Source organism: Oncorhynchus masou, chromosome 6, assembly GCF_036934945.1.
Source record: "Oncorhynchus masou masou isolate Uvic2021 chromosome 6, UVic_Omas_1.1, whole genome shotgun sequence".
In the NCBI taxonomy this organism is placed as follows: Eukaryota; Metazoa; Chordata; class Actinopteri; order Salmoniformes; family Salmonidae; genus Oncorhynchus; species Oncorhynchus masou.
In genome coordinates this window covers 20440745-20452731 of record NC_088217.1, presented here as the reverse complement: position 1 = coordinate 20452731, position 11987 = coordinate 20440745, and positions in this window count along the sequence as shown.

Here is an 11987-nt window from a genome sequence, read left to right as displayed (position 1 = left end):
GAAGCTACACAGAGACTGTCTGGGGGACTTATGCGTTTGTAGAGAGACTCAGGGGGGTACCTGATTAAGGAACTGCCTCATAAGTGTGTTGTCACTGGATCGCAGGCCTTGCTGTTACTGCAGAACAGTCACCCTGAGATCAAATCTACCCCAAACACCAAGACAATACCAGCCCCCCTCATCACCCCAATAACCCCAGACTTTACATTCACACTGAATACACTGGACATGCAATGTGTTGGATGCAGAAGCCTTGGATTGTATTTGGTGATGTTATGAGGGCTTTTATTGAGCCAATACACAGTGTGTAACCTACAGTAGGCCTACACCTTCAGGAAGGACTTCTATGTGTGAATTATTATGTAGGTGTAACGGCGTTCTTGTTTAGTTGAAGGAGAGTCGGACCGAAATGCAGCATGTAAGTTACTCATGTTTATTGAGTGAAGACAAAACGAACGAACTAACACGAATAACTAATAAATACAAAAGAAACAACAAACAGTAGGCGTGACAGTAGGTTAAATGAAATGTTTAGCAATTGTTCTTTATCTTACTCTTAATTCATGATTTGTAGATAGAAATGTCTGAAAGGCCTATTGGAATATTTGCTGGATCAAAACTCAAGATAGGACTAACCTGAATGATATGCAGTAATCTAGAGGTTAGAGAGGCAGACCAGCAGCTGGAAGGTTCACGGTTTTAAGCCCCGGGCCAGGCAACACAGAAATGGAACTGAACTGGCAGCTGGAAGGCTGCTGCTCTCTGATCCCATGTAACATCTCCTGTTATTGTTCCCTTAAGCAAGGCACTCTACACCCAACATTTGCTCTCCATCCAGGGGTGCTACCCTGCTGCTAACCCTCTGCCTTTCCTGGTGTTTGTGTGTCTGTGGGTGTTGAGAAAGGCAGAAGACAAATTCCTGTTCTAACCAGTGGACAATAAAGATATATTTTATTATATTCTCCTTATCTGTTTATGCATTAGTGTAGAAATTATATGTGGTATGCCTATGTAAATGACCTAAATGATTATTGACCAAAACATAATCTCTATCATGGACTGAATAATGCATTATTTTTTTCAATGTTCAAGATGATAAATAAATATATTTTGATACGAACAAGAATTTCTCATCACAATTTATATTGTCACTACGAGGAAAATAGTACTTTGCGATTTCAAAAACGTTTTAAAAAGACAACAAATATCTGGGAAATAACCGCGAGAGGTGTTGCGCGACAGCCAGGAATGCAGCCCCCATCTGTGTGGTGGTGCTCTAGCTGGCCAACGTGTACAGTAGTCCCGGACCCTTTCGCCCCTCAAGAGACTGTGATTGGTCAAGGGCTATTTGAGAGAAAATGAGATCAACCAGAATGACCGCAGCTGATCTCAACCGTGCAAAAAGTCGTCCCAAAGAAAGCTGCGAAGCTCAGTCAATTCTTTGAAGAGTGCCTTCGGACAAAACTGTTAGTTTCCCGATAATTTGCTCTTCACGCTCAGGGTTTCAATGGTAGGGTGTGACTAGCCCCTGTTCTTGCTCTTGCTGAACAAAAAAAATCCTCGGTATCATCACAACAACTTTTGGAGCTATTTCAACAAAATGATTTTGTGCTAAGAGAGAAAAATGTAGATCATTTTTGAGTAAAGTAGTAATATGTTGGATGAGTGTGTTCCCCACCCCTACTAGGGGGTAACTGTTCCCTGGGGGCTAGTTAACGTTACCCCTTTATGGTTATGAATGTGTTTCTACCTGTAATTTAGACAATGACTAGCCCAGTTAGCGCTAGTTTATGCTAACTTGCTCTAGCAACTTCACTAGCAGTAAATGATAGCCAGCTATCTAGTTAGCATAAGCTGCTAGGAGTGCAAGCTAGCAACCTTAATACAAGATCATCTGAGGTAAAATAACAATACATTAAAAGATAAAGTAACTTATTTTCAGTTGTTAATATTTCCACTAGTGACTGATACCTTTACAGTTAATGTAACATTTTCGCCTTTTAGCTATTTTACTCAGCTTTTTATGTCATATAGCAAGATAGCTATCTACGTTTTTAAGAGAGAGCGTTTCAATTGGCAACTAAGATCATGAGGCATTGATAAGCTATATTCTTCAAGAATCAAATGGCTGGTCAATGTATAATTCATTTAAAGGTCCAAAAATTGGATGTAGCGTCGCAGATTGCCCCTTTTAATTAGTTAATTTTTTAAAGTTAGTGTTCAACCTAATCCTGAACTGGGTGCTTTCCTGTCTGTGTAACCTGGTCCCCACTATAGAACTTGGTGATTCCACTTCTCCCATACTGTCTCAGTGGTGTGAGGTTCTGTGTTATGCACTATAGCCCGTTACCATATCATATGTGATTGAATATTATCTGCTGTTGGCTTGTGTGGGTGTATGTGTTATGCAACATAGCTGACTTGAGACATTGTCAACACTTTCAGGGCCATGGGCCTTTCTCGTGATGGAAAAATACAGAATAACATAAAAACAGGAACTGTACGGTCTTTTGTTAGATAACAGGAGCCAGGTGTGTGATAACTGTATCGAGAGTATGAGCGCATAGATATTCTACACAAGTACAACGACTGACCGCTGAAGCGCCTAGGGGGCTGGGACCAGCTCGTGTGCCAACAATCAACGATAGGCTGAATGAGTTTAAACCACGCCCAGTCTCTACTCTGACAGGCCGGCTCGGAAGCAGAAACTACTTCTATCAGAGTATTAAAGAAGATACCGTTAGTGTGTTGGCTAGTTCTCTGTACTGCCCTGCGTGGTGTTAAAGCGAACCCGTATATACGAAAATTGCATTTACCACTTAATGCTTAGCTAATAAAAAGTACATAGTATACAATCGGTGACTCACGTGTCAAATTTATCCTGATACCAGATTCGATTGACGCAACCTTTAACAGTGGCTGGTAGGTAGGGAGGAGTGAGGGATGAGGACTGGCTTGCCTCTCCTGGCTGCAGGGCTGTACTGAGTGCTGTCCCAGGTGGTTCTGGTCCGAGGCTGTCCAGACTCCTGTAAGGAATGCTCAGGGCCTCAAAATGACCTGTGTCTGGAGTGCAGAACAGGCTGGACCCTCCATGTCAACACATATGTAGTGTGAGGTTCTGTTTTATGCACTATAGCCCGTTACCATATCATATGTGATTGAATATTATCTGCTGTTGGCTTGTGTGGGTGTATGTGTTATGCAACATAGCTGACTTGAGACATTGTTAACTGTTTCAGGGCCATGGGCCTTTCTCGTGATGGAAAAATACAGAATAACATAAAAACAGGAATGGTGCAATGAGTTGCGGGGGACACATACAGAACATAGTGTAGGGAACAAATGGTCTTTTGTTAGATAACAAGAGCCAGGTGTGTGATAACTGTATCGAGAGTATGAGCGCATAGATATTCTATACAACTACAACGACTGACCGCTGAAGGGACTAGGGGGCTGGGACCAGCTCGTGCGCCAACAATCAATGATAGACTGGGTGAGTTTAAACCACGCCCAGTCTCTACTCTGTGACAGGCCGGCTCGGAAGTAGGAACTACTTCTGTCAGAGTATATTATAATAACTTTGTCAGGAGCAAGTCAGTTCTCTGTTCTACCCTGCGTGGTGTTGCATTTACCACTTATTGCTTAGCTAAATAAAAAGTACATAGTATACAATCGGTGACTCAGTATCATACTTATCCTGGTACCAGATTCGATTGACGCAACTCACCGTAGGTGAGTGGGACAGTGGGATAGTGTGCGTGTGAGTGTGTCTTTCTCTAAATCCTGTGTGGCTCAGTTGGTAAAGCATGGCGCTTGTAACTTTTTGTAACTTTTTTTATTTATTTAAATTTTTTAAGTTCTGTTCTTATAATTCCTGCTCTGTTCTGTTCCTATAATACCTGCTCTGTTCTGTTCCTATAATACCTGTTATGTTCCTATTAGAGGTCAACCGATTATGATTTTTCAAAGCTGATACCAATACGATTATTGGAGGACCAAAAAAAGCCGATACCGATTAATCGGCCAATTTTTTTATTTTATTTATTTGTAATAATGACAATTACAACAATACTGAATGAACTCTTATTTTAACTTAATATAATACATCAATAACAATCCATTTAGCCTCAAATAAATAATGAAACATGTTCAATTTGGTTTAAATCATTCAAAAACAAATGTTGGAGAAGAAAGTAAAAGTGCAATATGTGCCATGTAAGAAAGCTAATGTTTAAGTTCCTTGTTCAGAACATGAGAACATATGAAAGCTGGTGGTTCCTTTTAACATGAGTCTTCCATATTCCAAGGTAAAAAGATTTAGGTTGTAGTTATTATAGGAATTATAGGAATATTTCTCTCTATACCATTTGTATTTCATATACCTTTGACTATTGGATGTTATTATAGGCACTTTAGTATTGCCAATGTAACAGTATAGCTTCCGTCCCTCTCCTCGCCCCTACCTGGGCTCGAACCAGGAACACATTGACAACAGCCACCCTCGAAGCAGCGTTACCCATGCAGAGCAAGGGGAATAACTACTCCAAGTCTCAGAGCGAGTGACGTTTGAAACGCTATTAGCACGCACCCCGCTAACTAGCTAGCCATTTCACATCGGTTACACCAGCCTAATCTCGGGAGTTGATGGGCTTGAAGTCATAAACAGAGCAATGCTTGAAACACAGTGAAGAGCGCTGGCAAAACGCACAAAAGTGCTGTGAGAATGAATGTTTACGAGCCTGCTGGTGTCTACTATCGCTCAGTCAGACTGCTCTATCAAATCATAGACTTAATTATAACATAATAACACACAGAAATACGAGCCTTAGGTCATTAATATGGTAGAATCCAGAAACTATCATCTCGAAAACAAGACGTTTATTCTTTCAGTGAAATACTGAGCTTACCTTGGCTTACTGCATTCACGTAACAGGCAGGCTCCTCGTGGAGTCCAATGTAATCAGGTGGTTAGAGCATTGGACTAGTTAACTATAAGGTTGCAAGATTGAATCTCCGAGCTGACAAGGAAAAAATCTGTCGTTCTGCCCCTGAACGAGGCAGTTAACCCACTGTTCCTAGGCCGTCATTGAAAATAAAAATGTGTTCTTAACTGACTTGACTAGTAAAATAAAGATTAAATAAAGATAAATAATAAAAATAAATAAATAATAAATAATAAATAAAAATAAAATAAAAATCTGCCAAATCGGTGTCCAAAAATATAGATTTCCGATTGTTATGAAAACTTGAAATCGGCCCTAATTAATCGGCCATTCCGATTAATCGGTCGACCTCTAGTTCCTATAATGCCTGTTCCTTTCCTATAATATCTGTTCTGTTTTGTTCCTGCAATACCTGTTCTGTTCTGTTCCTGTAATAACTGTTCTGTTCTGTTCCTGTAATACCTGTTCTGTTCTGTTCCTGTAATAACTGTTCTGTTCTGTTCCTGTAATACCTGTTCTGTTCTGTTCCTGTAATACCTGCTCTGTTCTGTTCCTGTAATACCTGCTCTGTTCTGTTCCTGAAATACCTGCTCGGTTCTGGTTTGTAATACCTGCTCTGTTCTGTTCCTGTAATACCTGCTCTGTTATGTTCCTGTAATACCTGCTCTGTTCTGTTCCTGTAATACCTTTTCTTTACTTTTCCTATAATACCTGTTCTGTTCCTTTAATACCTGTTCTGTTCTGTTCCTATAATACCTGTTCTGTTCTGTTCCTTTAATACCTGTTCTGTTCTGTTCCTATAATACCTGTTCTGTTTCTACATTACCTGTTCTGTTCCTATAATAACTGCTCTGTTCTGTTCCTATAATACCTGCTCTGTTCTCTTCTTATAATACCTGCTCTGTTCTGTTCCCATAATACCTGCTCTGTTCTGTTCATATAATACCTGTTCTGTTCTGTTCCTATAATACCTGTTCTGGTCTCTTCCTATAATTTATGTTCTGATCTTATAATACCTGTTCAGTTCTGTTCCTATAATTTCTGTTCTGTTCCTATAATACCTGTTCTGGTCCTGTAATTCCTGCTCTGTTCTGTTCCTGTAATACCTGCTCTGTTACAGTGCCTTGCGAAAGTATTCGGCCCCTTGAACTTTGCGACCTTATGCCACATTTCAGGCTTCAAACATAAAGATATAAAACTGTATTTTTTGTGTGAAGAATCAACAACAAGTGGGACACAATCATGAAGTGGAACGACAGTTATTGGATATTTCAAACTTTTTTAACAAATCAAAACTGAAAAATTTCTTCACAAAAAAATACAGTTTTATATCTTTATGTTTGAAGCCTGAAATGTGGCAAAATTAACGAAGTTCAAGGGGGCCGAATACTTTAGCAAGGCACTGTATATTCCTGTATACCTGCTCTTTTCTGTTCCTATAATACCTGCTCTGTTCTGTTCCTATAATACCTGCGCGGTTCTGTTCCTATAATTTCTGTTCCGTTCCTATGATACCTGTTCTGTTCCTACAATACCTGCTCTGTTTTGTTACTGTAATCGATGTTCTGTTCTGTTCCCATAATACCTGCTATGTTTTGTTCCTATAATACCTGCTCTGTTCATATAATATCTGTTCTGATCCTATAAAACCTGCTCTGTTCTGTTCCTATAATACCTGTTCTGTTCCTATATTACCTGCTCTGTTCTGTTCCTATTTTACCTGCTCTGTTCTCTTCCTATAATACCTGTTCCGTTCCTATAATACCTGTTCTGTTCCGTTCCTATAATACCTGTTCTGTTCCGTTCCTATAATACCTGTTCTGTTCCGTTCCTATAACACCCGTTCTGTTCCTATAATACCTGTCATATTTTCCTCCTATATTTCTTATTCTGTTGTGTTCCTATAATACCTGTTCTGTTCCTATAATACCTGTTCCTTTCCTATAATATCTGTTCTGTTTTGTTCCTGTAATACCTGTTCTGTTCTGTTCCTGTAATAACTGTTCTGTTCCTGTAATACCTGCTCTGTTCTGTTCCTGTAATACCTGCTCTGTTCGGTTCCTGTAATACCTGCTCTGTTCTGTTCCTGTAATACCTGTTCTGTTCTGTTCCTGTAATACCTGTTCTGTTCTGTTCCTGTAATACCTGTTCTGTTCTGTTCCTGTAATACCTGTTCTGTTCCTGTAATACCTGCTCTGTTCTGGTTCTGTAATACCTGCTCTGTTATGTTCCTGTAATACCTGCTCTGTTATGTTCCTGTAATACCTGCTCTGTTCTGTTCCTTTTTTTACCTTTTCTTTACTTTTCCTACAATACCTGTTCTGTTCTGTTCCTTTAATACCTGTTCTGTTCTGTTCCTATAATACCTGTTCTGTTCCTTTAATACCTGTTCTGTTCTGTTCCTATAATACTGTTCTGTTCTGTTCCTATAATACCTGTTCTGTTCCTTTAATACCTGTTCTGTTCTGTTCCTATAATACCTGTTCTGTTCCTACGTTACCTGTTCTCTTCCTATAATACCTGCTCTGTTCTGTTCCCATAATACCTGTTCTGTTCTGTTCCCATAATACCTGCTCTGTTCTGTTCATATAATACCTGTTCTGTTCTGTTCCTATAATACCTGTTCTGGTCTCTTCCTATAATTTCTGTTATGTTCCTATAATACCTGTTCAGTTCTGTTCCTATAATTTCTGTTCTGTTCCTATAATACCTGTTCTGTTCTGTTCCTGTAATACCTGTTCTGTTCTGTTCCTGTAATACCTGCTCTGTTCGGTTCCTGTAATACCTGCTCTGTTCTGGTCCTGTAATACCTGCTCTGTTTTGTTCCTGTAATACCTGCTCTGTTATGTTCCTGTAATACCTGCTCTGTTTTGTTCCTTTAATATCTTTTCTTTACTTTTCCTATAATACCTGTTCTGTTCTGTTCCTTTAACACCTGTTCTGTTCTGTTCCTATAATACCTGTTCTGTTCTGTTCCTGTAATACCTGTTCTGTTCTGTTCCTATAATACCTGTTCTGTTCCTATATTACCTGTTCTGTTCCTATAATACCTGCTCTGTTCTGTTCCCATAATACCTGTTCTGTTCTGTTCCCATAATACCTGCTCTGTTCTCTTCCTATAATACCTGCTCTGTTCTGTTCATATAATACCTGTTCTGTTCTGTTCCTATAATACCTGTTCTGGTCTCTTCATATAATTTCTGTTATGTTCCTATAATACCTGTTCAGTTCTGTTCCTATAATTTCTGTTCTGTTCCTATGATACCTGTTCTGTTCCTATAATACCTGTTCTGTTGTGTTCTTGTAATACCTGCTCTGTTATGTTCCTATAATACCTGTTCTGTTCCGTTTTTTTACAATACCTGTTCTGTTCCGTTTTTTATAATACCTGTTCTGTTCTGTTCTGTTCCTATAACACCTGTTCTGTTTCTATAATACAAGTTCTGTTCCTATAATACCTTTTCTGTTCCGTTCCTATAATACCTGTTATATTTTCCTCCTATATTACCTGTTCTGTTCGGTTCTTATAATACCTGTTCGTTCCTATAATACCTGTTCTGTTGTGTTCCTATAATACCCGTTCTGTTCCTATAATACATGTTCTGTTGTGTTCCTATAATACCTGTTCTGCTCGGTTCCTATTAAACCCGTTCTGTTCCTATAATACCTGTTCTTTTCCATTCCTATAATACCTGTTATATTTTCCTCCTATAATACCTGTTCTGTTGTGTTCCTATAATACCTGTTCTGTTGTGTTCCTATAATACCTGTTCTGTTGTGTTCCTATAATACCTGTTCTGTTGTGTTCCTATAATACCTGTCCTGTTCCGTTTTTTATAGTACCTGTTCTGTTCCGTTTTTTATAATACCTGTTCTGTTCTGTTCTTATAATACCTGTTCTGTTTTGTTCCTATAATACATGTTCTGTTTTGTTCCTATAATACATGTTCTGTTGTGTTCCTATAATACCTGTTATATTTCCCTCCTATAATACCTGTTCTGTTCAATTCCTATAATACCTGTTCTGTTCCATTCCTATAATACCTATTATATTTTCCTCCTATAATTCCTGTTCTGTTCCGTTCCTATAATACCTGTTCTGTTACTATATTTCTTGTTCTGTTGAGTTCCAGACATAGACGAGTGTGGCACATTGTCCTCCTAACACCTACTGCTTCAATAGATGGCAACTATCAGTGCAGAGGTCAGTTCTGCTACCAGGGGTCAGAGGTCAGGAGGTCACCTCCTCACTCTTCAACAGTTGATACACGTTATGATTTGTAAGAGTCTCAGGTATATCTGTACATTGCATAGATTAGTGTCTTCAGTAGATTATTTGCTCTTTCTCCAGTTTTATGATTAAGGGTGTCATTAATTTAGATTTCTGAAGCAGAACCTCCTCTCCACCATTAGTGAGAGTGATGGATGTGAGTGTTATGTATTGATGATAATGTTTTTTTTGGTCTTCTCCCAGACTGTGTTGATGCCTGAGTGGGCTGTATGGGCGCTGGGCCAGCTTGCTGCAAGAAGTGTGCTACTGGTTACATACTAACTGGAGCCTAAGTGTTTAGGTAAAATTGTCAAGACTCCAGTCACCCAATTCATAGACTGTCCTCCTTGCTACCGCACGGCAAGTGGTACCAGAGCGCCAAGTCTAGGGCCAAAAGGCTCCTTAAACCTCTAGTGACTCCCCATCCCGCATGCGGGAGCGTAATCATCGCCTGACACTAATTAGCATAACGCAATGGAAATAAATATCCCTAGAAAATATTCCTATTCATGAAAATCACAAATGAAATGTATTGAGACACAGCTTAGCCTTTTGTTAATCACCCTGTCATCTCAGATTTTCAAAATATGCTTTACAGCCAAAGCTAAACAAGCATTTGTGTAAGTTTATTGATAGCCTAGCATAGCATTTTGTCCAGCTAGCAGCAGGTAACTTGGTCACGGAAGTCAGAAAGGCAATCAAATGAAATCGTTTACCTTTGATGAGCTTCGGATGTTTTCACTCACGAGACTCCCAGTTAGATAGCAAATGTTCCTTTTTTCCAAAAATATTATTTTTGTAGGTGAAATAGCTCCGTTTGTTCTTCACGTTTGGCTGAGAAATTGCAGTCACAAAAACGGCGAGAAATATTCCAAATTAGCTCCATAATATCGACAGAAACATGGCAAATGTTGCTTATAATCAATCCTCAAGGTGTTTTTCAAATATCTATTCGATAATATATCCCTCGGGACAATTAGTTTTTCAGTAGGACCGATTGGAGTAATGGCTACCTCTGTATTTTACGCGAGAATCTCTCTGACAGCATCAGGTGACCACTTGCGCAATGTAGCCGCTTACGGGTATTCTTCAACATAAATGGGTAAAACTACGTCACAATGCTGTAGACACCTTCGGGAATACGGAGAAAGAGTAATCTGGTTGATAGCCCATTCACTGCTCAATAGGGACTCATTGGAATGCAGCGCTTTCGAAACAGTTCAGTTCTGTTATACTCACAGACAATATTTTTACAGTTTTGGAAACGTTAGAGTGTTTTCTATCCTAAGCTGTCAATTATATGCATATTCTAGCATCTTGTCCTGATAAAATATCCCGTTTACTACAGGAACGTATTTTTTCCAAAAATGAAAATACTGCCCCCTAGTCACAACAGGTTTAACAGCTTCTACCTCCAAGCCATAAGTCTGCTGAACAATTAATCAAATGGCCGCCCAGACTATTTACACTGACCTTCCTTTATTTTTACACTGTGGCTACTCGCTGTTTATTATCTATCTATCTACAGTACAGCATAGTCACTTTACAAATTACCTCGACTAACCTGTACCCCTGCACATTGACTTGGTACTTGTACCTACCTGTATATAGCCTCGCTGTTATGTCATTTTCTTGTGTTACTTTTTGATTTACTTTAGTTTATTTTGTAAATATTTTCTGAATTCTATTTCTTGAACTGCAGTGTTGGTTAATAAAAATAGATGTGTAATTTTTTGTAGTTAATGTTTAGGCAATAATTAACAGTATTCCACCCTGTCACTGTATAACATATGGAAATGGGTTTGAATCATAGCAGACAAGGAACTGTGGCAGACAACTTAGGACCACTGAAGGAGGTCTCCCACCCAGAGAGGGGAGAAACCTTTTGGGCTTGCAATAGATTGTGTAACATATGGCAGGATATGATAAGCAATGAATTGGTCTGGATTATTCTTGTATACAATTGATGTATCAGTGTGTATTATTTAGTCATTAAGGGTGGATTGTTAATGGGATTCATCTGTTAATTGAATGATTAGAATATTCCACCCTGAAACCATATAATTGTATGTTATTGATTAGAATGCATAAAATTACAATCAATAAATGTGTAGTTCTAGTCAGAATTAGGGTAAAACAACATAGCTAATGTTTGTCTTTATGGTATTTTAAAGACAGACTGTCTGAGCAAAACTAGAGATTAGAGATTTGGGAGAGAATAGGGAGTACGGCTCAAGGTCTCCCTAATCTCTGTCGGCTGGGTAGCAGGACATTGTGTGCTAATGTTAGTGTGTATGTATGTGCGTAGGATATCTACTGTTTGTGTGGAAGTATGTGCGCAGCTATAAAATGGATGTCTTTGTATTCTTGACTTTAGAACGTTCCCGTGAATAAACCTTTTTGACTATTTTAGCTGGGCCTCTGTCTGTTTCATTCGACCAGTATCTTACAAATTCTAGGTCACAGACTGAGTAGTATAATTTAATTGGGTTATGAACATTGAGAACATAATTCTCTTGACAATGATAAACTTGGATTAGCTAACACAACATGGCATTGGAACACAGGAGTAATGGTTGCTGATAATGGGCCTCTGTAGGCCTATGAAAATATTCCATTACAAATCAGCCATTTCCAGCTACAATAGTCATGTACAACATTAACAACATCTACACTGTATTTCTGATCAATTCGATGTTATTTTAATGGACAATTTTTTTTGCTTTTCTTTCGAAAACAACGACATTTCTAAGTGACCCCAAACTTTTGAACGG